Source organism: Armigeres subalbatus, chromosome 2 (genome assembly GCF_024139115.2).
Source record: "Armigeres subalbatus isolate Guangzhou_Male chromosome 2, GZ_Asu_2, whole genome shotgun sequence".
Taxonomy (NCBI): domain Eukaryota; kingdom Metazoa; phylum Arthropoda; class Insecta; order Diptera; family Culicidae; genus Armigeres; species Armigeres subalbatus.
The window spans coordinates 243,402,820-243,429,264 of NC_085140.1; the positions used below are offsets into that span (position 1 = coordinate 243,402,820).

Consider the following 26,445-nt stretch of genomic DNA (forward strand, 5'->3'; position numbering starts at 1 on the left):
CTACATAACTCACACGAGTCGATTGAAAAAAAAAACAGCAACCCTGCACCACTTGTTACCATAGAAACAGAATTTAACGCTGGACAGGTCAAGGAAGAAGCTCGATTATATTTCAATTGTGTTCATATTCATAATCATCTTCTGGAAGAAGGAGACTATGATATAATTTTAGACAAAACCCCTCCTGCAGCGCTAAATTTGCTGGTGGGATTGCTCTACCAAATTTTCGGGCCTGTAGCAAAAAAAAACGTCCAGACAAATCTAAAGTCTAGACATCAGAGGTCAACGCAACACATCACGCTCAACTTGATTTCACTGGGCGTTACTGCCGAAGTCTTCTAGGTAAACGGGTGTTTTGAAAGGAAAATAATAATGCAATGGTTATTACAAGGTATTGGAGAGCCTACCACAGGTAATTGATTGCTGTTTTAGTGTAACATTGTTGGACTTCTATTCAGACGCCATACGAGCTTTTTGTGACAGATCAACAGCAGCCGGGCTACCAATCATCGAACAATTTCTTATTTTGAAATTCCATGTTCTTGAATTGAGCGCATTACAGTGAGGCCTTACAAAGTATACGGAACAAACCACGGAAGGCATCCACAGAAATTACTATTTAGCAAAACTACAAAATGCAGATAACCGCGAACAGTATGCAAGTAAACTGTTATCCACGGCGGTAGCTTATAACAGTGATCACATAATGCAGACGTAGATTGAGGTTCAATCAAGTTTGAAATGCAGAACATAAATACTACTTTGAACTAGTTCGTAGTTTTAATTGTTTGTTGATTTCAAATGTTAAAGAGTGATATTATGTTCTTAAATTTAATAATACTTCTTATTGGCATTACATCAACCACTCTGACATATGCCGCCTCGGAGCTTAGTGTTCATTTAGTACTTCAATAGTTATTAACTGCGAGGTATCTAGTCCAAGTTACCATTTTCACATTCGTATGTCATGAAGCTACGATGATACTTTATGACCAGGGAAGGCAAGAATAGTTCCTAGACAAGACCGGGAATCGAACCCTGCCACTTTTAGCATGGTCTTGCAGTGTAGCAGTGCATCTTACCGCACGGCTAAGGAAGGCTCCAGATCTATTCCTTATAAACCGTAAGAACATTTGAGGCTGGCAGTAATTTTAATATAACTTCTAGTATTTTCATCATATGAAAAATGTTTTTATATGAAAATAATTCCTAAAGCATCAGGAAAAAAAGAAGTGGTTGGATTTTCTATAACTTGTTTCAAAAAATTTAAAAAAATTAGAAAAGGTTTTTAGGTTACAAATATTACTATAAATAGTAAAAAAGTCAAAATTTCACCGATGAAATATTTTAATCGACACAGATCCTCAAACTAGAGGTCAAAAACTATGACCTAACGGCTTAACATCCGAGGTGCATTCACTTTGCATAATAGTTGCCTTTAAACATAGCGTGACACGTTATTGTTAAACCTATAATTCGCTTCTATTTTGTAGTAATGTCTGAATTGCAAATTCAGAAGTAGGGTTAAGACATAAGCCTTCCCCTCAAAATGTTAGGCAAATTGTGTTCGTCGCCAAATTCAATTAAGTGGCATAATTGATGTGTATCGCGGTACTGAACTTCCCATTATTATTGAGTAGGGGAAACCGCCAAATGTTGAACGGCTAATTTTGTCGCCTATTGATGAACTCCCATAAGAAATGCACGTGGGTTCAACAATAGGCGAAGAAATTAGCCGTTCAACATTTGGCGAATTACCCTAATTCTGATGAAATTTGGAAAAAAAAGAGTTCACCAAAAAACCTTACCCTAGGGGTAATGTTGTCTTTCTCGTGCATTATAAGAAAATGTATTTTGGTCATAGCTTTTTAACACATAGTCCGATTTAGCCCATTTCTAATAGGGAACAATGGAAAAACATTCTCTGATGAATAAAACTTGTTGAGAGTAAATCGGTTAAGGTTAAGTGCCTATTAAAAGGGTTCAAATCATTTTTGAGTCGATTTTTGCGTTACGTAATTAATGGTTCTTCTCTAATTGCCTTGTCCGTTATCATAAGTGAAAGCATCCGTCCGTCCGTCCCTGAAGTGCGGACCGAGGGGATTAAGACCTTGGTTCTAATAGATCGGATAGGAACTGTTCGTTGAACTTCAAAGCGTTATAATTGACTAATTTTCGTTTACTCTTCTTGCTAAAAAGGTACCTACGTATAAGTAAAAGAGTGGCTAATGAATTACTGAAACATACGAATGATGTAATTAAGGTTTTTAGATAACTTATGCCATGATTTATTGTAGTATTATAGGTGTAGCAAATAGACAACGATTAGGAACGATAAATCAAAGGGAAAAAACTTAAATAGCCCGGAGGCATATTTCTTTCAATGTTGTTTTCACGGAGGCACGTCAACTGCCCACTGTTTTGTCACCTTACAAGGAGCCAATCCCCAACGGCAATCAACAAATTGGAATCAGTACTTAACATTCTTTGTTCGTTTGGAGATTTATTAATTGTGCACCAATGTCGGCAAGAATGTACATCTTTATTTTATGATCGCTGGATAATCGGCCGTATTCACCACAAATTTATTGTCGCTACAGGGACACGCGAAGTGGTTGTCCGTCCGAGCCCAAGTTCCAAGTACGCGTTGCATCTCTACCTTGCCGCCGCCGTTGTCACCGAAAACCGGCTTTAACCTTGGCCGCTATGTCTCGTGCCGTACTGCCTGTTCGAGAAAGAATTTTCGGTTCCAAAAACGGACACAAAGAGTCGAATTCATATTTCGATTCACACGGGTAAACGATCGCCTTGCTTTCAAAGCTTGATTATATTTATCTTCCTAATCTGATCAACTCGCGGCGGTTCTCAGCAGTGGGTGCTTTCAATGCATTAATTCGTGTAGCCTGTAGCGATCGCGCGGGTATTCAACCAGGGAAATCACAGAATAATTCACCTAGCGGTGGTTTAGCTTGACTTATATTTAAAGAAGCGGAAACTAATTCGGTTAGGTTTTCTTGTCAAAGCTTGACGAAAACATGTGGAATTAATTGACTATCTTCATTAACACGATTAGTCTATTATTGTTCAAAACTTGAATCAATAATGAAGTACTTCATGAATCATTTCTGATTTATTCAATGTATAGATTACGTTTATTCTACAACTACGAACATTTATTGTTACTATCATTCATTGATGATTTAAAATCGTCGACCTGAATAGACTATTTTATGTAGCATTGAAAATCTTCTCTTTACGCATATTTTTAATGTGAATACATACCAGTTCAATGCACCTTGGTGTACTAATCATGTTAATTCTAGTTCACCTCAGACCATGCATAACATCCATTTTTCTTTTATGTTTTAAGTAATATTTCGTTCGTAATTCACAAATCTATAGAGATGTGGTCAAATCTTGGTGTGAGCTAAGCAAACCAGACGATCGATCGGTTGCGAACCTTGCTCTACATGCCATTTCGGCGCACTAACAATCGAGCAAGCAAACAAAAACAAATGTAATCGATCGCAAATAACCGATGTTGTGCTTTGGTTGAAAGAGAACATTAATTTTACTTACTTCGGTTGCAGCTTGACTGGAAAGCATAAAACAAATCGCATTGCCCTGGCCTCATGTGCTAGGTGGATCGCGAACACGAAGCAGTCTCCATTCACAACTTACTCATTCTGTGCTGGAAGGTGGCTCACCCAGAAATATTAAGTTGTCTGGCAGTTTGCGTCGTATGAATAACTAGTCCCAACAGGACGAGTTATATTTATTCCGTGTGAGTCTATTCTAATCTGGTTGACCATATGCGGTAGCATGTCGTTCTGCGTGGAACCAGTTTGACTGCTAATATGCTAATCAAATCACAATACCATCAAAACAAAATGTCATCGGTTACAGAGGCGCAAATATTTGAAGAATGTTTAGAATTTCCCTACAACTGTTTAGAAAAAGCTCCGACTGAATTATGAAAAGGGCAATAATTAATCAGAGTCGGAGAACGCTTCAAGGTGAACAACACATAAGACAGTACAACTACTTAATTTGAAAAATCATAAAAAACACAATGAAAGATGAAAAAAGATCTCGAGTAATAGTTATAGTATTAATATTAAAAGAAAGGAAAAAATCAAAGTAGAAAAAAGAAATCTTTTTAGAAAATTCAAGATTATTCTGCCGAGTTGACCGTAAAAAATTGAAACTATTTTTATTATTTATTCATATTATAGCTGCACAGTTTACTGTAATAAGTAAAAGTTCTTCCCATTGTTTCACGTAAGTAACATTTCACCTAATACCACTTTCTTTTCATTGTTCTAGTTATATCCCCATCAAAACCCATTTTCCTTGGTTCGTTGGTCGACATTCTGGCTCCATACCCAGCTCACCTCTCGATCACATCACACTGATGCAACCAGATTCAAAAGCAACCCGATGGCTGTATGTACTTTCATCTCCATGTATTCATCAGCACCCTACAAACACATAATGGAAAGACCAACGTCATTCTATTACTCCACACAACATTGTCTCAATTTGTTCCAATAAACTTGTAGAGTCACCATAATCGCCTAAACACTTTGGATAGATCCTCACGAACGAGCTATGATTTTTCTTCTATATAATTTATGATCTCTAACCTTTAACGTTTCATAGTAAAGCCGGATCTTCGGAAGCCGAGCTGGCCACTAACTGGAACCATAAAATCTAATCTTGAACTAATCGTCTCCAAAGTTCCAATGCCACTCTGACGACCTTCACCGATGATCTTCGATCAATCACCCGTTGCAATCTTCACAGTAGAAACAGTTAACGAAGAGCGAAATGATCCAATTAATCTGCACACTGCTGACTTGTGACAACAAAGCATATAACCCTCTGGCAGTTTAAATGGCCTTTTCAGCTGATTATGGAACAAGTTGCAGCTCTATGCACTCCGCACTGAACTGGATGTGGCCGTTCGTCAATGTGGCCCAATTAAATCGATCATTAAGCAGAAGCAAGTGCCGGCGGTGGCATTGGAATGCTCCCTCGAGCGGTACTCGATGCTACGACGATATGCCTAATATTTCTGTGCATGGCAGCGTCCATACAAATTGCTACAAACAGTGCATCGATCATCGCGCCAGCGCCGGCGATCAAGTACAAAATCTTTGCCCGATTTTTAACTTTTTGTTTTGCTTTCTTTTCGCTGCTCCGTTATCAAATGTTGCGTAATTAGATCGCACGGTTGGCATAAAATTATGAAACGTAAAGCCCGCGGTCGGTTGGTACGGCTGGGTGAGAGCAGTGATCGCATTTCTCTTCGGACTGGGCTAAACGGATCGGTTGAGGGCATGGGTATCGTGGTTTTGGACCTCCGTGCTCCAAGTTGCCCCCATTACCGGTGCGGCACCATAATCGTTTGATAAAAGTTGGATAATAAATTTTACTCTATGGAGCCTAAAGCTGACAATATAACTGCATCAGGGAACTTATTCCCACAGGCTAAGATGATGGGACAGCTTAATGTTTGAAATACCGCCACTGATTTCTGAAGTACATAAGCGGACAGAAAATATAGTTTCAGTGAGTTGGGAGAACCCTTTGGTTCACGATCTCGATCTCGCTCCCAAGCTTCCAAAAAATATTAAAAGAATAATTTAATGACAAGTAAAAAACATTCCAATAAAAAAAAACGTTAAAGAAGTGGGCACTGCCAAACTTCTATAAAAAGCTACAGTATTCGATATAATCGGCAAAGACCTAGGTGATGATCCGACATGCTATCGGATCAATCGCGTACGGTCGCAGGAAAGCCGATTATATACTTCTCGACCCCGTTTGGTTACCTGGCAGACCTAGGTGAGCTAGATGAGAAAATAATTCAAAATGGCGGGACTAACCAAATAGCTTTGCCCATTCGTGATTTAAAAAAAAAGTTCATCACAGCTTTTGAACTCCAATGGAATCTATGACAAAAGTTCGAAAGGCCACAGGACAAAAGGACAGAAGGTCGAAACGACAAAAGGTTGAAAAGCATAAAAGGTCGAAAAGGAGAAAGGATGTTGATAACAAGTCGGTCACAAACAAGGAGTTTGTGAAACTTCATTTAACTTCAAGCAGAAGTAATACAATCATCTCATCAATCAAAGCTGAAGAATGAGCAATTTCCAAACAAGGAGTAATTTCTATGAAACAATATTTTGAATATCTAGATAGTTCTGATAGGGATAAAAAAGATTGTTGATTTAAGGAATGAACTTGTGCGAGATTGGTTCTCTCCGTTTCAGTTTCTTGTCTATTTCGACCTTTTGCCCCTTTCGACCTTATCTCTTTCGACCTTTTGTCCCGCTCGACGTTTTTTTCTTTGACCTTTTGTCTCGTTCGTGGTTTTGTCCCTTCGACCTTTTATCCCTTTCGACATTAAGTCCTTTTCGACCATTTTTCCTTCTAGCTTTTGTCATTCGACCTTAAATATCTTGGCGTGATTATTGATGACAAGCTAAAGTTTGACAAGCACATTGACAATGTTATCAAGAAAATAGCCAAGAAGTATGGAATTCTCTGCCGGCTGAAAAACGACTTAACTATTGCAAGTAAGATACAATTGTATAAATCAATCATCTCTCCTCATCTAGACTTTTGCCCTTCCATTTTATTTTTGTCGAACGCGACACAAATATCGAGATTACAGCGTTTGCAGAATAAAATAATGCGTTTAGTTTTAAGGTGCAACAGATTCACTTCCTCAATTTTTTTGTTGGACGCCTTACAGTGGTTGTCAGTGAAGCAACGGATTGTATATCTAACAATGGTGTTTATTTTTAAAGTACCTAATTAATGGTTTGCTGCCTCGATATTTGTGTGATCGAATTGAAAGAGGAAGTGACGTCCATAGACATAATACTAGATCCGCGAATGATGTACGAACACCATATTTCTTGAATAGCGCTTCACAAAATTCGTTATTTTTCAAAGGAATAAATGTTTTCAATTCGATGCCTACGCACATCAAACGTGCAGCGACACTAACACAGTTTAAGCGACAATGTATTTCACACGTGAAAGCTGCCTTTTGAACAGCTACTCGATCAACTTTTTATTATTGACTAATTTTGTATCTTGACGAAGTTGTTTTTAAACGGATATTTTGTATGAACAAGTTTATTTACCTAATTATTGGGGCTTTAATGATCTATTAGTTCGCCTCGATGATGATGATGGATTTTATATAGTTGACGTAATTTTAATTTGACTTTTTGTGTAGTCTACAAAAGTTTGAGCCTCGCGCGCGTATTACAGATATAGATGATTTTTTCACATTTATTTACAATTGTGCAAGTTTCGAGCTGTTTGAAGGATTCTTTAGATTAGTAGTAAGTCATCTGGTAGATTATTTACCTCGCGACTGAACTCAGAACTTTTGATATCGACGGAGAGGTACCACAAGTTTTGGATTTTGTGATGTTCGAACTTCGTAGAAAAGTATGATGCTTACGAGTTGTAGATTGCGGTCTTATAAAATGACATGAATACGGTTTTGGTGAAACTTATGAAATCTGTGCGAGAGGTTTCACAAGTATTGCCTTTTGTGGGGCTCGAAGTATCACTACTGATGCTTGCAAAAGTTTAAAGTTGATATCAGCAGTTAATTTTTAAATTTATGTTTTTGCTGTATAGTAATGGAAAGTTACATGCAAATTTATATCTGTAGAAATAATCGGATCGTTTTTTATTTGTTTGCAAATCTGATTAAATTGATCTTAATTAATTATCTTAAAGATAACTCGTCCAGCTCAAACCTTTGTAGGGGTATGTGGCGGGACCATCATCATCATCATCACCTCCAATATCGATGTCAAATGTTTGAAAAAAAGAACCTCTCGCATTACGAATAATTTAAAATATAAATTACATTTATAGACAAGCAAACAGTTTAAGAATATTGATAACAAACTCACTTTAACAACTTTTTCAAAACAGATTATTTTTTAATTGCAAACGCATGAGTCACAAGCTGCATAAAGTGTACAAAGAAGAAATTATTGTGAATCTGAGGTGAGCCATTCTAGGGTTGAAATCCTCTCTAATAAAGACTAAAAAAAAAGAAAAATATTGTGATATACCGTGCGGGACCGAAATCCGTACAGCACCGAAATCCGTCCACCTCATGAGATATCAATAAATTAAAGGGGGTTAAAGGTAATTAATGTAGGAATAATTAATCTTATCCTGTTCAAATTCTTGGCAGTAAGCTTTTAGGGCATAGAATTGGAAAGAAGGCGTTGAAATTAAAACAACAAAAATCAAAAACAAATCTTCACCCACCAAACGCGGAGTTTGTGCCGCCATTTTGTTTTCGGGTAGAGCATAATTGCACTAAAAGTAACTAAGGGTATTCACTTAACAGCGTAGGTTGCTGCGTATCTGATTATAGAAATGTTTCACACACAATCACAAGGGACATATTTCAAATCGCCTATGAAACATTTCTATAAACAGATACGCAGCAACCTACGCCATTTAGTGAATACCCCTACTGTGTTTTTATTGCTTATTGCGAATCATTACATAAGATAAGCGGAATACAAATCAAAGGGATCGCTTCACAAGGTGTGTATCGAACTATTTACAGTGGTAGTTCGGTCAATCAGACTGTTTCAATTTAAATATTTAGTTAACAAATAGCTGTACGGATTTTGATCCTTTGATTCGAAATCCGTCCACGGTGGACGGATTTCGAGTCAGGAGTAGTTGATTTAATTCATTATTTTATGATGTTTTTCGTAGTTTTCAATGAGTAAATGTGAAACAGTTCAAAAGTAGAAGCCTTCATGCTCCTGTATCGATGACAAATGTTTTATTTACATTCGATTCCTATTTTCTAATGACTTTTTCATATACTAAGGTGCTTAAGTGTACGAATTTCGATGCCCCACGGTATATGCCCTATTTGATGTAGCTATGTCAAATTGACGCATCATTATTACTATGTAGAGTAATTATATCACCATGACTACCAGCGTTTTCTCAATATGGAATTATGGTTTTGATGAATCGTATTACCGTATTGGGACTTGTTCTCCAAACTTCAAAGGGTTCTATCAGCCCCTGCTGAAGAACTGTAATTAGAGGCGCCAATATTCGTCGGCGGCAGCGTTTTCGGCGTCACGCCGAAAGCCATTTTAGCCGGCGACGGCGGTGGCGTGAATCGGCGTGGCGATTTTCTCATTACGTTTTTCTAAGATTTTTTTTTGTTGCATTTTTTCGGGATATTTTCAAGACTTTAAAAGAATAATCTTTTAAATTTTGCATAAAAAATCACCAGAAAAATCTATAAGTTTTTCCAAAATTTGCAAAATATTTTCGAAAAGTCTTTGGAATTACCAAATAAAATTGTTTGGAATTTCAGCAGAAAATTCGTCGCAAATTACACAAGAAACTTCAGAATTATCACAAAAAATGCTCTTAACTTCTACAGGAAAAACTACGGAAATTTACGAAAAGTTCCTGTTGAGTGTTTGTTGAGTACTCTTCGAAATTTTCACAGGAAATTCTTGATAATTGTAGGAGAGCTGGTAGAATGGGTGTTTTACCGTTGGCTTTCTCAGTCTACAATAATAAAGACGGCTAATTTGGCATGACCAACGGTAAAACAATAAATTCTTAGGAATTTATACGGGGGACTCAAGCAGTTTTCAAGAAAAACTTTCTGGAATGTTAACGAGAAATTCTCCGTAAGTTTAACGAATTTCCGCGGAGGTTAACGGAGGTTCAAAATGTCTCAACGAAAAATTGTTCAAAATTATTGGATTTCTACGGAAAATTCTTTGTACAGTAGTATTCTTTGTTCGATAACTGAAAGTCATTTAACTGCAATGCTTTGAACTGCATTTCGATAGTTACATCAGTTTTGCAGTTATCGGACAGCTGAGCTTCAAAACCATGTCAAAATCGATGATAGCTGCATAGCGCTGAATAGTCAGGTGCACTTCTATTCTGACGTCGTCTGACAATTGTTTGCCGTCTAGAAGGCGTCGCAGTTATCGAACGCTATTCGCTAACTGAAACGAAAACATGTTGCAGTTATCAAACCACTAGTGTATTATCCATAAGAAATTCTCGGGAAATTTCATTGGCCGAACTGGTAATTTGACCGAAAAGTTGGTTTTCCTAACAAGTCATTTGGCCTAATAGGTCATCGGCCCAGAAATGCTGTATGGCCGAAATGGTCGTTTGACAGAATGGAAAATTTGTCCTAAAATATCATTTAGGCCAATAGGTTATACGGCCAAATGTCAATAACTGAACGGGTAATCTAATCCAAAATATCCATCAGTTTGGCCTTAACATTCACGTTGAAAGGCCTATTGTCAAACGACCGTTGAACAAAATTTCGAAACCTCTCTAATTTTAAGTCGATACTGGCCTTTAAGCCAAAAACCATCTAACCAAATCCCATTAAGCCGAATTGAACGTCTTTTTGTCAAATGATCAATTCAGCTGAATGACACTTTTCACAGAAGATTGCAAAAAGTACATTTTTGGGCCAAATGGCTCTTTCTGCAATGACATTTTTTACCAAACGGCATTTTTGGTCAAATGATCTATATTGAATTTTGCTCAAACAACTTTTTCATCCGAACGGAATTCAGCCAAATGACCTGTTAGGGTAAACAACTTTTCACAAGTCCGGCCAAATTTTCCTTTTGGCTGTCTATTGCTTTAGACCAAACTACATTTTCGGTCACACCAGTTTTGACCTGATAACAGTTTCCGTTAAACGTTTAGTTTTGTTTAATGGTGCCTCGTTTTATATCTTTTGGCCTAAAGGCCAGTATCGACTTAAAAATAGAGAGGCCACGGAATTTTGTTCAATGGTCAATTATTGACAAAAACACCATTTTGCCAAACAAATGGCCATTTCTGACCATATTATCTGTTCAATACGAGGTTAATTAAAATTTGGCCGTATTTGGACCAAATGACATTTTCTGTAAAAAAAAAACTATCTCTGCTGAATAGCATTTTTGGCCAACGATCGTTTCGGCCGGACAACCTGTTAGGGCAAACGGCTTTTTCGGCCAAATTACCAGTTCCGGCCGTCTGTCGCTTTCGGTCAATGGATCTTATCAAGAATTTCTAATCGAAAATAGAAAGAATTTTCTGATGAAATCGAAAAAAAAATCCTCAAAACATTCGAGCATTTTTCCGATGTATTAAAAATGGCTATGCCAAACTAGCCGTTGAGTGATGAACATCTCCCGGCGAAAAAATCACTCTAATACATAAAGGATAAAAAAAACTAACCGTCCTTATTAATCTAGATTGGGGAAATCAACGTTAAAGCATCTCTTTTACCAGTCACAATTTTCTGTGTGAATTTCAAAGAATACTCAACAGAAACTCAAAAGGAACTTTTCGTGGATATTCGAATATTTTCCTGTAGAAATTTGGAACAACTTCCCGTGAAAACTCTGAATAGATTCTCATGTAAATCCCAAACAACTTTCCTTGGTAAGTACAAAGAGCTCCTCTTAGTGAATCCAAAGAGTTCTCGAAACTTGAAAGTAGTTCCCGTGGAAAATCTGAAAATAATTTTCAAACGAATATTCTGGAAAAACTGGAAATCTTTCATCAAAACTTTGAAGCGAAATTCAAAAGATTCTCCCGTTATTGTCTTGAAAATATCAAAAACTAGTCAAACCTGCCCTTTATATAAACACAGCAGATCCCAAGACGAATCGGTTAGTGAGGATATCCTGCAAATAGGTCCATTTGTTCATTTAAACTCATTTCTATATATAGAAGAAGAAATAGCTCAATTTAGCCGAACGAAACTTTCGACCGAATATCCATTCCGGCCAAATGGCCCTTTCGACCATACGACTATTTCGGCCGACCAAATGACATTCTCGGCCAAATAACTTTAGGCTAGATATCCTAGCAAAGTCTGAAAACATAATGAGATCATATAGAAAACATATTTTGATTGTGACATCAAATTGATTCATAATTTGTTTTCATCATGATTCATTACATATTTTGATCTCATTTTGCTGTATATTACTAAATTGAATGATATGATATCAAACTGTGTACTTATTTTGTTATCGAAAAACAATATCAAAATTTGTTTTCGATTTGCTCTCATCGACAGCAGTAATAGTTTTTGATTAGATATCACAGTAAGATATTTCAGCTATTACGTTTTGTTATTTTAACCGTTGAAACGACCAAAAAGATATCAAGTTAAGTAAACATAATCGATGATATCTCAACATTAAAACAAGTTATTGATTTGCTCTTAAGCTTTTCTCGGGTAGGTTTCTACCAAGTAGTCTTTTCGGTTAAACGACATATTCGGCAAAATAACTTTCAGCCATGTGGCTTTCTGCCGAACGACTCTTTGGGGCCTTTCACAAATTACGTAACGCTGAAGAGGGAGGGAGGGGTCAAGCCGAGCGTTACGATTCATACAAAAAAATTAAACCTTCCGTACAAAAAGTGTTACGAGGGGGAGGGTGGGGGTCCAAAATCACAAAATTTGGCGTTACATAATTTTAGAAAGAAACCTTTTCTGTTCAAAAATCCAATTTCAATTAGATTTTATTGGATTTCAACGGAACTCCTTCGCAATTTTTACGCTTAGTATTCTCGGAGAGCTCTTCAAAATTTTAACAAGATATTGTATGGGATTTTCTCTGAAGATTCAACGTGATCTTGTAAAGATCTATCAGGAAATGATACGAAAATTGCACTGAATCTTTGGAGTTTCCACTGAAAATTTGAATCGCTGTGGAAAATTATAGATCAGCGGCGTGACAAATTTTAAACGGCGGCGCGCCGATGCAAAAATGTCGGCGGCGGCGGCGTGCCAAAAACTGTCAGTGGCGGCGGCGTGGCGCGGCGGCGCACACCTCTAACTGTAATCTCTTTCAAAAAATTGCCGGACAATGGCATAACAGATGTTCTGAGTCTTCTACATGTATACCGCAGAAACAACATACATCATCTTTTTCTAACTTTTCCCAAGTGTTAGGTGTTAGGAAACCTTCAAGTGATATCAGCTCGGCCAATGGCCTATTATAAGATTTTTTTTAAAGATCTAAAATTTGGCGTGTCATGAAAACATTTGGTGTGATGAAACTTTTAGACTGCCTCACAATCAAAAGATGTTTTCCAGATACCCTCTAGAATGTTCTCAACATTTGAGTTTCATTATAACATAACACGCAGATACACCACACAATGGTTCGGGACCTATGAATTGTCGGGATGAACCAAGTCTTGCTAGCATGTCAGCTTGTCCATTGCCTTCAATGCCACAATAACTAGGAACCTAATACAGGTTTACTTTAATACGACTATTCAAGGTTTGAAGTGACTGAACACATTCCAAAACGAATTAAGCATTGGCGTAACTACAGGGGGCTAGGGGGGATGGGCTATAGCCCCACCTAGGATCTGGCTAGCCCCCCCTAGAAAATTTGTTACTTTGTATAATTATTGCACATATTTAGTCCACTGATTATATACGGGGATAAATGCAGAGAAAGGATTGTCTTCATTATCCAATCCCTCTCTTCGAAACAAGTTGAATCTATTCGCTCAGGTTTTTGAACTTCGAGCAATTGTTATAAGGCTTGCTCACGACAAAATCTGGACCCCTCAAAACACGTTATAACTTATGAAATACCAAAGGAAATCCTCATCAACAAGTGAATTAAAAATATATTATTTATTAGTATTACAAGTACTTAATGGATAATGGACAATTCCTTGAGATTTTCAATTTTTTCCAGGGTTTTGTGAGTAATTGTTATCTAAATCGAGCGTACGATCTTAACCTTCCTAACTAATACCAATCCTAAAAGCTGCAGCGCATTTTAATTATCACTGTAGGCTCTTGAGAAAGGCTCGGTAAAACTCTTAGATTTCAAGTAGAGGTAACTAAAAGTTGAATAAGAAAGAACTTTGTATTCTTCCGGATGGATTTTAAAAACTCCGCATACTTTTTAATTCTTTAAACTCCTATTGTCGCTGCATCCAGTGAAAATGTCTCAGTAGGCGTGAACCAGACCTACTGAGAGAAAAGATGTGTTATTTAAATGTTCCTATAAGTTAATTTGTTGCATTTTTTTAACTCAATTTAAAACTAACGACCAATAAGTTGTATTGGGATGTAAAACTGATTTTTTTAAATCATCCTAGAAGTTATTCTAACAGAAAAGAAAGGTTAGTTTGTTGTGGTCAGATCGTCGTTTGAAAGCTCGTAGGAATTGTCAGGCCACTGAATTGAAAGCTGGTGAAAAGAGTTTAGCTAACTAATTTATCCCATATTTAATTTATAATGTATTCTAGGTTCGAAGCAAATCAAAAAATCCTTTGAAAATTAGGATCGTGCTTCACATTCTATTTACGGCGAGCGCAACACCTATGGTTTTCTGAACATAACAAGGATTTTGGGAATCCTACGAGATTTCTATATTTTTGTAACCAGGCTGAGCGTCGATGAACATCATCTGAAATATTTAAGTCGTCCGTCCATTGATATCTGGTAGACCAACAATATACATCAGTTGAATCGAGCGAAAATGGTAAACTCTTTGTGTTATGAGTGTTAAACTAGAAAAATTTAAAAAAAAAATTAGCCCCCCCTAGAATTTTTCATTAGTTACGCCAATGGAATTAAGATGTGCATTTTGTTGATTTCAGAGCATTCAACGCGGCTTGACTGTCAGCATTATGCAAATATTTGAATGCCTGTAATTTTGGCGTAAGCATAGATAAGATCATTCAAGAATAGCCTGAACTTCAGCTTGGAAAACAGTTGGAAACTTGCCTATGGCCTTGCCTTGCCTAATCTTTGGACTTTCTGGGTTTCACAATCGCCGTATTCATTTGCGGATCACGAATGCTATATGAGGGCAGCCATCGTCGACTAGAGCGTCACTGTCTGGAAAGGACTCCCTCCAAAATTGTGCGAGAATCTGCTTTGGCCGGAGTGGAGGTGGGAAATAATTTGCTGGTCTGTAACAAGTGGTGTGTCTGTCGTTTCGAGGTGTGTGAGATTTTCGCGTTTTTTATTCCGTGTAATAAATATATGTATTGACAAACCAAGAACATGTTTGAATATGCGCTAAGCATCACAACCACCCATCACCCACCGGAAAGGATGCAGCCACACCACACACAGTTCCGCTATTCACCACCAGTTGTAGGATCACGGAAAACTGGGCGGCCATTGGGGGGTGGCGTAGAAGACGCCATGATGAGCGAAAAGCTTGGAGGGGAAATGAGCTAGGTCGAGGGAATGAAAAGGAGATGCGCCGCTGCTAGGAATCATTATCCAATCGACAGCCTGGTTCGACAGACGTGAGACAGTGGAAGCGACAAAGTGGAAAAACCATCCAGGTAAAAAAACCCTCGACCAGAACTCAAACCCCTCCCTAATTAAAACGGTACTTATTACCACCTTTCCCCAATGTGCTCGCAGGACCCCTCTTTTACTTGGTGGTAATTCTTACCGTGGGCAATACCTGTGATCTCCTTCCGACCGGGTCAGAACTGACAGTGATCACGTTGCCGGCCAGAAGTGCGAGGATTCGGAAGCGACGCTCGAGGCATCATTTCCGATCGAGTAGATCCACAGAAGCTTTGTTCGTGGGCGCCGCCATTTTGGCCATCAGTTTCGGGACGCTGTAAAACCTGTCCGCGATCAGCTCGAGCGTGATAGAACCGTGACGGCACGGGGAGGAGTCGAGAACTCCACAGGAGTGTCCCTGAAAGTGGTAGCGGCGATAACGGGGAGAAAGCAGGCGGAGAAGCGGAACGGTGAAGGGGCCCCGCCGACAGTTGGTGCAACGCGAACAGTGTGGAGGTAGGAGATAGACGGTTAAGGAAGTGGGAGAAGTGAAGGTACCTGTGTGCTTAATAAAGTGGGAAGGTTGCTAAACAGTATTCAGGCGTTTTCTTGGTCGCGAGAGAATCAAGCGCGTATGCCGACCCTGAGGTTTTGAGGAGGGAGTCTCATGTGTGCCGAAGTGAGGGCTGCGCCATTAGTTACAGGTCCTATGTAAAGGATTTGGGTGATATTCAAGACATTCCACTGCCCAGGCTTTGACATCGGCCGGGGGACCTACACACTCAGTTTTTATTTCTGCAGCTCGGCAAAAATCCGCACAGCCGTGCGCCAGCAAAATAAATAACTGATATTCCGGCAAAAATAGCGTTTGTTAGCTGATTTTTGGCAAATTAATTGCTGATTATCAGCAATTTTGACAGAAATCTCGGCAAAAAACATGTTTGCTGGGGCTGTGCGATTCTCGGTAAAAGTTCAACATTTTGCTGAGATCCCGGTATTAAGTGTGTATGTGGTGCATCGTCGGTGTAGATAACTGACCCCAGCTAACAGCGATGCGCAGGGATGGCGGAGCCCATAGAAATTGGGTTTATCGGAGGGAATTGATGCTGCGATGAATAGTGCAGTGGTTTCCGCCGAATAAATGTATTATTCGGGGAGATTGTCAGAAAATGTGATATTGTTTCCGGTGCCGTCTAAGCCGACGCCTTGTGTTGAGACAGACCCGTCGGTATAGCGGTGCTCATGGTCCGTGTAGTCTGTGCTTCCGAAAGTAGTGGAAGCAAAAATGGCACTTTCAAGACACTTAGCTGCCTGCACACGATGGCGAATGGGAGGACACCTGCTTCCGCTTTTCAGCTTGTGTGGAGGAAAAAGGCCAGGAAACTATACGGAGGTCGGAAAATCAGCTCCAGTCCATACAGTAGTCGACTGTCGATTAGAGTTTGGCCTATACAGAACCGGGACAGGTTCCCTATATTGAGGCAATAACTTAAAGTCCAAATATCCTAAAGTTGTTATGAAATGTTGACATTTTTACCACTACATATCCTTAAATTTACTTATGGCTTTGTGCTGTGCAAAAATTATAGCATTTGGTCATTGTTAGGAGAAGTTGTTCAAATTTTGCGTGACCACTAAAAAAAATCTGTAGGAGGGTCAAAACACACAAACTGTTCTGCAAAAAAAAAATGAACCGTTTGTTTGAGAAACTGCATATATAACATTTTTGGCCAAAATGAGATGTTTATATATTTTGAAAAATACGCATTCTGGCGAAAAATAGGAAAAAAATGATGTTAACAAATGTATTGATTTTTTCGTTTGTTTGAGAAACTACATACGTGCACGCACTTTGAAGAGCAATTATGAAGTATTGCTTACAGTTATCGAACTGGAAGGGTTCCAGGAAATTGAGTTTTGCCAAAAACTATCGATCTGAATTAAAGAAACCGAAATGCCAATTTGTTCAAAAGCAGATTTTTATTGTTTTCTCGGACCTATGTAAAATGGATATATGCAGTTTCTTAAACAAATGATCAAATATGGTTATCAAACCCAAAAATAACCCACTGCATAACGACCATTTGAATCTATACTAAAAAAATCGGTTAAACATAAGGAGATCAAGTCTCCCAAAGGATCAAGTCTGCTTACCTTCCTCTAATCACAAAAAGAATACTTGCACAAGAAACTTTACTTCTTCTTCTTCTTCTTCTTATTGGCATTACATCCCCACACTGGGACAGAGCCGCCTCGCAGCTTAGTGTTCATTAAGCACTTCCACAGTTATTAACTGCGAGGTTTCAAAGCCAAGTTACCATTTTTGCATTCGTATATCATGAGGCTAACACGATGATACTTTTATGCCCAGGGAAGTCGAAACAATTTCCAATCCGAAAATTGCCTAGACCGGCACCGGGAATCGAACCCAGCCACCCTCAGCATAGTCTTGCTTTGTAGCCGCGCATCTTACCGCACGGCTAAGGAGGGCCCCTAGAAACTTTACTACCGATCCAAATAATCAGTCTTTAAATCCATGCCGTTCAATTTACAAAGAAGTCAATTTTTCGACACTTCGCCATCTTGATTAAATGATTGTTTCTAAAATGTTGATACAGAAGATTTCCTTGAATATGCTTCTCATTCGTTGTCTCTTTATTTTTATATTTCAGCAAAAGCAATAAGAAAATTGATTAAAGGTAACTAGAGATATTTCGAACTTCTGTAAAAAATACAGGCATTGCAAATAGCAAATTGAAATAGTATATTAAAAATCCTTTGCGCTTCTTGTGCCCGAGTCATATGCCGCCATTGGCCCTACATGGTCCACGCTTCCAATGAAACTATTGTAAAAGATTTTGCATCTGGATGATTTACATTTTCGTGAATCTGGCTTAGACACTTTGATCTTAGGGGCCCTCCTTAGTCGTGCGGTAAGATGCGCGGCTACAAAGCAAGACCATGCTGAGGGTGGCTGGGTTCGATTCTCGGTGCCGGTCTAGACAATTTTCGGATTGGAAATTGTCTCGACTTCCCTGGGCATAAAAGTATCATCGTGTTAGCCTCATGATATACGAATGCAGAAATGGTAACTTGGCTTAGAAACCTCGCAGTTAATAACTGTGGAAGTGCTTAATGAACACTAAGCTGCGAGGCGGCAATATCCCAATGGGGGATGTAATGCCAACGAAGAAGAAGAAGAAGAACTTTGATCTTAACTCAAAATCATTTGGAAGACTTTGGACATCTTATATTTATAGAGCCGGTTGGATTTAAACCAATGATGGAAATAACAAATTCCTGGTTGATCAGGCAGATACCTTAGGCCAGGCCTGTCCAACCTTTTCAAGTCACGGAGACATTTCCTTAGGACACACGATGCCGGCAATAGCCGATGTACATTCTTTAACAAGTTCTCTGTCCTAGAACAGTTTTATTCGCTTTGCCAGAATTTCACTAACAGCAAAACTGGCCCGTACTGCATTTTCCGGCTTTATGTTTGTCACAATGAAGAGAGTTTGGTGCTTCGATAATCCACTGTTCCACCAATAATTTGAAACAATAATGGAAATTTAAATTAAATGAGCACCTTATCTTTGTAGCTCCCTTAACATTTGTTGTCTTCCTAGTTCAGTGTAAATATCGTATTTCTTAGGATGCTTGTTTTCGTAATGCCGTTTCAAATCATATTCCTTCAACACAGCAATACTTTCCGAAGAAATTCAGCAAACCGGCTTTCAACGTGAAAACGCGGTTTTCCACATCAACCTTTCGTTAAAGAAAGACTTAATTTTTTTTTGAGCCAGTGATATCCTATTGTACGTATTAATAAATTATAAAAAAATGCTCCTAAATAGAAGCCTTATAGATAAATTTGTGGGCTGGTTATGAAGTATATTCTACCAGGGTGCGCGGGCCACAAAAAATGGTGCTGAGGGCCGCATCCGGCCCGCGGTCCGTACGTTGGGCAGCCCTGCCTTAGGCTGTACTCGAGAACGTTTTGGAAAACTTTTAACATCTCGTATTCCTAGAAATTGATTACTTAACTTGAGTTTTCAGAGCTATTAAGCAATGCGTCATGAAATATAAACAAATAAACTCCAAAGAAATAAAATATTTTCAGAACATTTTTGAACAACAAATATTTTAAAGAAAACGATTTTATTTCGGTCTATCCTTAGTGGAACGTTTTACGGCTGTACGGATATTCATAGGGAATGCTAGGAGAATTGGGAAAAAGAGTATTTGCCCAATCCTCTGCAGCTCCTATAAATGCTTACACAGCTTCAATATTGTGATGCGAAGGCAGTACTCAGCAATATTAAGTAAGGAAATATGAAGGTTTCGTTCAGTGATGAAGCCTATTTTTCCACATATAAGGCATTGGTAAAAAATCTCCTAAAAGATTGTTGAATCTGTCAAATTCACACAATTATGATGTTGAGGTGCCATATAAACCATCAATCATTTAATCATCATGATTTAAAAATTCACCACTTTATAGATGTTATGTAGGCCAACGGCAAACCTTCTTCGACGGAATTTTTGCGTTATGAAAATAATAGATATGTATTTGTCTCAAATTTAAACGAGCTCAATGTTGAACGACAGATAAAAATAATATTGTCATACACTGCTCTGCAGCAAGAATTTTTTCCTTTTTCAAAATAAGTTAGGCAAAATTCAACTTTGAAATTGTTTGATTTTTAACTCCAGAAAATACGTTTACTACCAACAATCGTGTCAATGAACTTCACGAGAAATGTTTAACAAAATCAATATTTCTCATGTTTAAATAAAATTCAAATGATCGGAAATAATGGAAGTACCGCCATTGGGGGTGACAATGGGTCTGGGGTGAGAATAAATCATTGCTCTAACCGGTAGCCTGCCACTCGTAGAGCAAAATCGTTCAAAAAGGTCTCTTATATTTTAGTCTTCTTGCCCTTAGACACATTCAGTCCATTCTACAAGCATTCTAAGTAGTTGAAACAGTGACTCATTCTCACCCCCATTTGACCCATTGTCACCCCCGACGACGGTACGCTAGAAAGTCCAGAATGCAGATTTACTCGTTTTTCTTTTCAACGCTGCTGGTAAGTTCAACTGGCTTTAAAAACACGCTAGAGACGTGTTGTCGTTATTTGCCACGACAAGTTATAGAGAACAATTATCCTCGAGAATGAAAATATTAATAACATCAAAATCAAATTGGTCGACATATGATCATTTAAAGAAATACCTAGATACAAATATGTTCTGCCAGCTGAGCCGAAAAGATGTCGCGAAAAAAAAATCGCGTTGATTTCACTATTGCAAAAGTAATTTTTAAATAATTTCATAATACGAATACTATATTGATTATCTGGCGCAGTTTAATTTAGGTTTTCTTTTAGACGAATCAGTTGAATTGAAACACGGTCTATTTGAGGTCAGTGGATAACACGATAAGGGCTCAACTCTTAGCGCCACATGTCTATTCATTTATTTCAGACAATAGTACGTTGGATTTATTGTAGTTTAACAACCTGTCATTAAAAGGGTAGTATACACCACATTAATAATACTGACTAATGCCGGCTACGACAATTTTACCTGATTTAGCCGACATCAGAAAAATTTGCGCCAACCTTCCAACAGCCGAGATCTCGTTAATTCGAAATTCGACAAAAATAATATTTATCAAGATCTTGATTACGATTACCAATAACGAATTGGAAAAAGGTTACCGAAATCTCGGTAAAACTTTTACCAAGATTCATCAAAATCATTGTCGAGATCTCGGCTGTTGGATTCTTGGTATTCGTAATAATTTGAATTTTAAGTGTGTGTATATTATTTGAAAAAGATTTAAAGAATTCATTTTGTTTATTCAAATCTAATATACAAAGATATACAAACAAACATTTTCTAGTATTGTGTAATAATTTTGAATTTGACCCACTTCAACCATTTAAAATTGCTAAGCGGCCCTTGATAGTAAGCACTCCGGAGACCACTGGTTTAAATGTTATTTCTTAGATTATTTGACTAAATATACTGTTCACAATATATTTGTCCTATATGAAAAGGAAATTCAGCAAATATGGGACTTATATGTGATGATAGGCAGTATATATATATATATATATAGCAAAACATTTTTTTAATACTTCTTTTCCATTTTTTATTTCCGCCACATAGTGTATGTAATAACAGTTTATTTTATTTGTTTCGTGAGAAAGTTTGTCATTCCTTCTGAATTTGTTCTTAAATATTCTAATTCAGATTTTGGATTACCAAGAATTCTACTTTTTGAATGCACCATCTTTGAATTGTTTTAGAAATCTTGGACATTATAAATAAGCTCTATTAATCTAATTTGATGGAAATTTGACCTGAGCTTTGTCAATTCATTTATTCACATTTGTCATTGCACCTTATTGCAAATCATAAGTTCACAACGAAACTTACCAGTGTTGAAAATCTCCGCTCCAGGCTGAACCCTCCACTCTACAAGGATACCAACTAGACCAGTTTTTCTTCCGCCACACTTCACACCGTATCGCTTTCCTCCTATCCACCCACTCTGTTTACTATTTTCTATAGAGTTAGAGCTCCACTAAGAACACAGTTCTTGCATATACAATCAGACACAAGTAACCCCCACCACAGCAGCACACCCCGATCGATCTTGATCCCGCTAGAATACTTTAATAGGGCGCGCGCACCTTAAAGTCCGTACCGCGAGCCAATCAAATACACCTCGCGACGACCGTTTTCATTCGACTAAACATTGAAATCGTCTTGAGTTTACTTTTATACACATTCGCCTTGAACACCGGTCCGGTCGAATGGTCGGTATGCTGGAGATCTCGCTTGGGGCTCCTGGCTGCTGATCGATTCGATGGTGGTGCTTGTTTTAACTGCACACAAAGGGTCATGTCCATCCATATAGTATTGAATTGATGGTACGAAGTGGTGACATGTGGAGATGATGAAGGTTTGTGCCAAAAGTTACAATCGAATAATCGTTTATTAATCTTTTTTGGCTTATAAATGTGATGTTAGGCTTAGGGTCAAGTTTATCCAAGAATACACATCCTTATATACTGGAAAAATGCTACCAAATTAGTCGAAAGCACATACATACCATGCAACTTGTTGTGAGAAAATTGGTTGTTTAATGTTTTTCTTAGCTTTTGTGCAGTACACACGGACAGACAAGCATTTGCTTAATTTGTCGAGCTGAGGTCAATTGGTATATAACACAATGGTCCTCCGAGCCTTCTATAAAAAATGGTTTTGGAGTGAAATAATAGCATTTTTATTCTATTTTGTTGTACGAGAAAGTTAAGAACAAAATTAACGGTCCATATTGATCCAGATTTTTTCAACGACTTTTCAGGCTTTTAGTCAAACTAAGATGTTTTATAGGTAAAACCTGGTAAAACTAATTGCCAACTTTTGAAACCGACTTTGAAGGGCCTTTTTTGAGCAGTAATAAAACAAGTGACTACAATGTCTATACGGAAAATAAAGAAACTGGGTTCAATTTTGTAATCATTACTTATAGGAACTATAAAATAGAGTCGATGCTGCTAAGTATTTATTATTTCAATTTTTATTTATAGCAGGTGGCTCTTAATTAATAACGAGTTTGCAAGGAACGTATTTATGGTCCTATAATCAACACTAAGCTAATTCATGGATGTCGTCTTGGATCGACGCATTTTCTTCAATTTTCAAAATGATTTCTAATAGGTAGTACATAAATTAATTAACCCATGATGTGCGAATATTCACCCTGGCATCCTGAAAGATCTGGAACATCTGTAATGAAATCAGAGCAATCTGGTTTACTATTACCGAGAATGGAATCAATACTTCTGCATAGGGTTAGATTTAGGAAGGGGGTTCGCCAGGGGGTGGGGGTGTTGGATTCTCAGAAGATCACTCGCAAACTCCATAAATTAGTCAAATTGAAAACTTAACTTCCTGGTAACACTATTATCAGAAAAATGGCAAGTACGTCACTTTTAAGATAATGGCAAACTAGGACAAAGTTCCGGAAAGCCATCGTGTGGCTATGAACGTGTATCAGCATCAATTTTATTATTAGTTTCCTATTAGCAACAGCTTGATAGAAACAAAATCGTTCTACTTTAGAAGAAACAATGTTATGTGTCATTTGGTGTGGTTTAGTGGTTTCACACATTGCGGAGTGGTTCAAAATAGCGATTTTTCGGTAAAAATCGGTATCTCCATAAATTTAGATGTTTTGAAGGCTTCCAAGCAAATTTGTTTTAACATACAGATGCAGCATTTAGGGGGATGTTTCATATTTGTAACTCATTAGTAAACTCTGGATTATTTTCACCACCGTTTGTTGAGCAAAATTTTGAACAAATTACAAGATCGTTGAATCCCTAAAAACTTTTCTAAATATAACTACGTTTCATTTGACGAACAAATAAGCACTAAATGGCTCACTCATATAGGACTAATCTTTCTATTTTTTGCTATCGATTGAAATGAAAAAAAATACTTGGACCAACAGTGGGACGGATATTATAGTAACATTATTCCTTGTGAACAAACGATCAGAATTAAACTATTTTTGTCAGTCCACACCTTCTATATTTTTTGTATCAAAATAGGTAGATAAAAAATAAAATTTTGTTAAGTTGTTAACCTTTGAAAAAATGTATCGATCATACTTTGAGGGCCCGAAGCTTTTCTTTTTTTGAAAATGACACGCATATTCAAAATGACTGACGAGCTCGGTGGTCTAGTGGCTACCGCTTCTGCCTTATAAGCAGGAGGTCGTGGGTTCAATTCCAGGCTCGTCCCTTTCCTACTTTGTATTTCTATCTTAGTGCTTTCTGTGTTTCACGTTCTACCAAAACGATTCCTACTGTTATAACCTCCCACACAATCCCAAAACCTCCCGTGGCACCTATGAAAGGTCGTAGAGTTCTCTGCATCTTTCTTAAGTAGGTGTCCAACTAACCATCCTTCCCCTTCCTCAGCATTCGCAAGGACGTGGCCAGGACAGATCTCGACTATTGGAGAGTGCATTGCTTCCATCTAAGAGATAGTGATTAGTCCCAAATCAATATCTGTGGTAACGAATGAAAGTGATACTACTCTCATACAATAGTCTTTGCTTGTACCACCTACGAATTTGTGCGAATTGCTCAATGCTAATGCTAATGACACGCATATTCAAAATGACAAGACTTATAAATCCGTAATGTTCAGCAAAGATATGCAACATTTCGTGCACTGAAATTCATCTGAAAACCAAATCTCGTTAAATTGAAAACATAAAAGTTGTTGTTATAAAATATTTTTTTGTTTTGTTTTGATCACCCTAATTTGATTTAGTGAGCTAAATTGAAGTGCTAGATAAACGGTTTTTCTGGCAATGTTTTTTCGAAATAAGGTTTTTTATAAGTTTGCTGAAGAGCACAACCACGTATGTTTTTTGATTAAAAAGTTTGACTTCAGATTTTAATTGAAATAGGGACCACCCTGATCAAATTTTTACCACGAGAATGTGAAATGCAAAAGACTGGACAGATCCGGTCTTCGCAGGTGTAGAAAGACACGTTGCTAGGGACTGCACGAAGCAACCGAGATAGTTGCTTCTCAAACCATAGGATAGGATCTGACAATTGGTCATCAAATTTTTTTAAAGGGCAACTTATTACTAGCTTCTCCCTGTTGCTGGATTAAAAAATAAATGTTTTGCAAAAATCGCAAATATTTCTCCTCAATTTTTTATTATTTCTTTCTTTATTTGGTAGGCACTCTGTGTTACTTAGCGGCTACTGTGCCGAGATCTACTGTGGTATTCTGCAGCCAGAATCCACACAGAATCTATTTTTAGATTTTTCGAACATCAAATTTGCTGAAGAAAGAAGGAGGGAGCGCTTCGGACCGTTAGGCATAAGTACGTTAGGCATAAAGACCTCCATTCAAGAGGCTCGGAAGCCTATTTATAAAAGCCACTTTTCAAAAGGCCTTTCAAGATATTCGGAAGCTCCTCTCAAGAGGCTTAAGAGGCGCGGGCAGCAGGGACTATGTCCAAGGGCTTGACGATCCCTCCCCAGGCCATCTGCGAGTTGTGGCGCCTGCCTAGGATGTGGTGGGATTTGACAGTGGGCCCTGTTAAACCTCTATAAAAAGCTGCATGTATCCGCAAGTAGGCTCCGCCAAAGCGACCGTGTGCCGCTCAAAGCGCACAAGCCCAAGTCCTAGTGTTAGGTGGGACGCTAAACAGCCCTGACACGACGGCCCTCTGACGAGACAGGAGGTTTGCGCAGGCCCAATAAGCTGCCTTTAAAAACAACCATTACGAACGACATAGAAGATAATACGATTCGATACAATCGGCAACGACCTAGGCGACGAATAAAGGATCACGATTGGAAGCTTGGAACATGGAACTGCAAGTTGCTAGGCTTCGCAGGTTGCGACAGGATAATCTATGATGAATTACATCCCCGCAACTTCGACGTCGTAGCGTTGCAGGAAATCTGCTGGACAGGACAGAAAGTGTGGAAAAGCGGGCATCGAGCGGCTACCTTCTACCAAAGCTGTGGCACCACCAACGAGCTGGGAACCGGCTTCATAGTGCTGGGAAAGATGCGCCAACGCGTAATTGGGTGGCAGCCAATCAACGCAAGGATGTGCAAGCTGAGGATTAAAGGCCGTTTCTTCAACTATAGCATCATCAACGTGCACTGCCCACACGAAGGGAGACCCGACGATGAGAAAGAAGCGTTCTACGCACAGCTGGAGCAGACATACGATGGATGCCCACTGCGGGACCTCAAAATCATTATCGGTGACATGAACGCTCAGGTAGGAACAGAGGAAATGTATATAGACCGGTCATCGGACCGGATAGTCTGCATACCGTATCGAACGACAACGGCTAGCAATTTCTTCCCCCGCAAACACTTTCTTCCCCCGCAAGAATATCACAAGGCCACATGGAAATCACCTAATCAAGTAACGGAAAACCAAATTGACCACGTTATAATCGACGGTAAATTCTTCTCCGACATCACGAACGTACGCACTTACCGCAGCGCAAATAT

At 38.4% G+C, this 26,445-nt stretch overlaps 1 protein-coding gene across 2 annotated transcripts in view; it reads right to left on the reverse strand.

Annotated features, from left to right (window-relative positions):
- LOC134212013 (titin homolog) overlaps window positions 1–22,138 on the reverse strand; it is a 39,269-nt gene extending 17,131 nt beyond the window's left edge. Inside the window, exon 1 of one of the 2 annotated variants that reach the window (XM_062689489.1) lies at window positions 21,809–22,138. The gene's annotated coding sequence lies outside the window, so the exon portion shown is untranslated. The remainder of the gene's footprint in view (window positions 1–21,808) is intronic. The other variant, XM_062689490.1, reaches the window with a different exon arrangement.
- Between the last annotated feature and the right edge of the window lie 4,307 nt (window positions 22,139–26,445).